We start from the raw sequence: 4,137 nt of genomic DNA, 5'->3' as shown, positions 1-4,137 counted from the left end.
TGTGTACTTAGCATCATAGCTATACAATAGATAAAGCAAAAACTGACAGATTTACAAGAAGAAGTATTTTTTAAAGCATACACAAACTTATTACCACAGTCAGAAGTCAGTATATTAGCAAAAGAAAAATTAGGGTATGGACTATTTGAGCAATAATTAGATATTCACAGAGCCAAACTCTGGGTCACAAAGAAAGTCTCAACAAATGAAATAAAATTTTAAAATCTAGATCATACAGACAATATTCTGTAACCATAATGAAACTGAAATATATATCAATAGTAAAAAGAAAAAAAATTTAAAGAAATCCATGTTTGAAAACAGAAAAAATTCTCTTAAATAGCTCATAGGCTAAAAACAAACAATAGAAATTAATAAAAAGTGAATAATGAAAATTTCATATATCAAAACTAGTGAATACAGATGGAGAAAACATCTACTGAGTTGCAGCTCTCAGAGATGATGACAACAGAGATGCAAAGTATATAGAGAAAGAACATCAGGAGACAGAACTTGGAGAGAAATCTCCACATTCTGGAGAAAAATATGGAGGAGATGCTAGCCAAGGAGAGCTGGAAAGAGGTACATAAAAAGATAGGAGGAGAATGGTAATAGTAATGTGTTAAAGAGCAAAGCTGTGCTATCAAGACTAATCAGGACTTTCTCCCAGAAACTCCATGGGTCCACATTTTTTACAATGATTTTCGGGGTACTCTTCTAACCTATAGTGGCAGCCACAGTCCTACTGGCCACTCTGCACTCTTTCTTCTCCCTTGAACCAGGCTGTCGGGGGCTGAATCCCTGGAGCTACCATTTCATCAATGTCCTATTGCACCCGGCAGTCACTGGTCTCTTCAGGAATTTCTCCAAGATACTCCTTGTGATGGACATTGGACCTTCACGGCTGGCTTGCTGTTCCTCTCTCACTCCATTCACATGGAGGCAGTGGCAGGAATTGTGAGATGGACTGATGTTGGGGCCAGTCTTTCTCCTCTCATTGCCTGCTACATTAAACACTACTCTACAAGAAACTACTCAGCCAGGTCCTGGGGCTGGTTCCTGGGCATGGTACTGTGGGCAGGATGCAGTATGTTGTGGAAGGAACAAGGAGTGACTGTCCTTGCAATTTCAGCAGTTTATGATATGTTTATTGTTCACAGGCCGAAAATGAAACAGATCTTACCCACCATTTACAAAAGGAAGAACTTGTCTCTTTTTCTCAGCATTACTTTGTTAACTTTCTGGGGAACCTCCCTTTTTGGTGTCTGTTTATAGTGGATAGGAAACAAACCACTAAGCTTCTCCAGCTTTGACAACCCAGTTGCTGATTTGCTTACCTCCTACCTCACATGCTCATTTTCTTCTACTGGCCAACCAGGAACCTTTGGCTGTTGCTATGCCCAGATGCCCTCAGTTTTAATTAGTCAATGGATGCCATGCCCCTGCTCAAAACAAATTTGTGATTGGAGAAACCTACACACTGTAGCCTTCTATGCTGGACTCCTCCTTGCCTACTGTAGTTTGAAAAGCCCAAGCATAGAAAGAGAATGCGACAGGAGATTTGTAACAAACGGCAAGCAGAATGTAAATGAGCATAGCTACCATTCAGATGCGGAGTACCGGAACTCAGAGATTGAGCCCAGTTTTTCATCAAAAGTAGAAAATGGCATTAAAACCCCAATGCAGGGGACATGGGTTCCAGCCCTGGTCCGGGAAGATCCCACATGCCACGGAGCAACTAAGCCCTTGCACCACAACTACTGAGCCTGCACTCTAGAGCCCACGTGACACAACTACTGAAGCCCGCGCACACAGAGCCCGTGCTCCACAACAAGCGAAGTCACCGCAATGAGAAGCCTGCACACCACAACGAAGAGTAGCCCCCGCTTGCTGCAACTAGAGAAAGCCCACATGCAACAATGAAGATACAACACAGCCAAAAATAAAATAAATAAATTTATTAAAAATAATAATGCATCACAGAGAACACAGCTTGCCTCTATGGAAAACATTGTTGTTCTGTCTTTATCTTTGTTAATAATATATTTTGTTCCTGCCACAAACCTGTTTTTCTATATCTGCTTTGTAATTGCACAATGAGTATTGTATATTCCTAGTACTGGCTTCTGCCTCCTCCTTACAGTGGATGCCAGAGCCCTTTATGTCAAAGTCTAAAAGTAGTTTCGCAAGAGCTTGATCTTTTTATGCTACAGCTACATTAATTGTTTTCTATGAACTCAAGACTGTAATCAGGAATGGTGACTGGCAGAATGAGGAAATACTATATAGGTCAGGGATAAAAATAAACCTAGATAAAGGATGGAGTAACCTTGGAAATGTTCTGAAGAGTCAGAGCAAAATTTCTGAAGCTAAAAGCACCTATAGAAATACTTTGTACTACCAAAGCAACATGGCTGACATGCTTTATAATGTAAGGTTACTTCTACAAGAGAGCAACAGGTTTGCAGAAGCACTACATTATTATAAACTGGCAATCAGGAGCATGCCTACATTGGCTTCTTCATATTTAAACATCGGTATTATTCTAATGAACCAAGGAAAGACAGAAGAAACCTGATGCACATTTCTTAATTGTTCTGAGATCTCCCTCCAAAACCTAAGGGACCCTCATGCACACATAAGAGCTCAGTAACCAGCTGTCTGTACAACATGGGGAAACACTATTATGAGCAGGGACACTATGAGGATGCTTTTAGTGTATACAAGGAAGCAATTCAGAAAATACCAAGGCAATTTGCCCCACAGAGCTTGTACAGCATGATGGGTGAAGTATACATGCTATTAAGTAAACTCCCTGAAGCAGAGCATTGGTGTATGGAATCACTGAGATCCAAGACTGACCATATCCCTGCTCATCTCACCTATGGGAAACAGGTCATAAGGGTGAGACTGAAAAGTTCTCCTTGAAGGCTATTGACCTGGATCCCACCAAAGGAAGTGTTAAAAGCATTTTGGGGAGTATTCACTTTGCTGTTCACACAGCGGTTCATACCAAAAAAGCAGAACATTGGAAACCTCCTGAAGGACATAATAATTACCCATAGAACTGTAAACCAGAGCACTTAAAATAGGATCTTTTGGCATTCGTAAAGTGGGGAGAGAGTCTTAAGTTTCAAGTTTTGTTCATTTCTGAAAGCTAATTTAGGAAGTATATTGTTCATTAAACATTGTGAGAGGAAGTCAGAGTGTGTGTTAAGGCAAGGTAAACTATTTAAAGTCAAATGTTCATAGGGAGTGATTAAAGAGTAGTGTGAATCCTGGTGAGTTGGCAGGTTATCCTGAAGCTGCTGTCTTCCCTCTTTGGGACAGCCTGCTTATCAGTTTCTAAAACTTAGAAAACTTCTTTTTAATACTGTGTAAGGATCTGTCAAAAATCTACAGTTTTTTTCCTGACTAGTGAACATAAAGTTTCATGATTTGGATTTCACTGTCATTTGGTCATCATTTGTTTTTCATGTTCTGAAAAGGATATGCAGAATAAAACAAACCACGTTTCACACTGGTGCTGTAGGAGGATTTGCCCAGACTGCAAGACTTACGTGTGTCAGGCAGACATTTTTTACCTTGATGTCACCAACATTTTCTACTCCAAAACTGCCTAGAAAATTCATTGTATTAATTTTTAGGCTTTTGAAATTGCCTTTTAAAATGGTTATTCCTGGTTAATGCATATGCTTATATGGAGTAAATAAAACTAATCTTAAAAATTGTTCTAGTTCCAATAACCAACTAGCAGCTATTAGACAAAAGGGAAGGTGGTTCATGCCTCCTAGAAGTTACTGGTTAAAAAATCAAGTCTGTATGCTCTCTCACTGGCTTGCATCTCTAGCATCATGTTGCCCCACTTCCCCCCAGCTTTTCCCCAATCCAGCACAATGAGCATCACCAGTTCTTTGAATTTGCCATGCCTCCCCAACAAAGGGATCTTGCTGTTCCCTCTGCCTGAAAGCTGTCTTCTCTACCTCTTTTTCTTGCTACCTCATGCTCAATTTACAGGTAACATTTCTTGGCAAATTATAAATACTCAATAAATATTTTGGTCTGACATAGACTGGCTAAATACTCAAATGTTTTGTCTTGTTTGACTATGTGCCTTTAGGAGTTGAGTCTAGTATA

At 39.8% G+C, this 4,137-nt stretch overlaps 1 pseudogene; it reads left to right on the top strand.

Annotated features, from left to right (window-relative positions):
• The first annotated feature begins 628 nt into the window (after positions 1 to 628).
• On the top strand, positions 629 to 3,065 carry LOC103073619 (transmembrane and TPR repeat-containing protein 2 pseudogene; annotated as a pseudogene).
• Positions 3,066 to 4,137: the final 1,072 nt, after the last annotated feature.

Source organism: Lipotes vexillifer, unplaced genomic scaffold (assembly GCF_000442215.2).
Source record: "Lipotes vexillifer unplaced genomic scaffold, Lipotes_vexillifer_v1.1 scaffold667, whole genome shotgun sequence".
NCBI lineage: Eukaryota > Metazoa > Chordata > Mammalia > Artiodactyla > Lipotidae > Lipotes > Lipotes vexillifer.
This window is presented reverse-complemented; position numbering and strand designations above follow the sequence as displayed.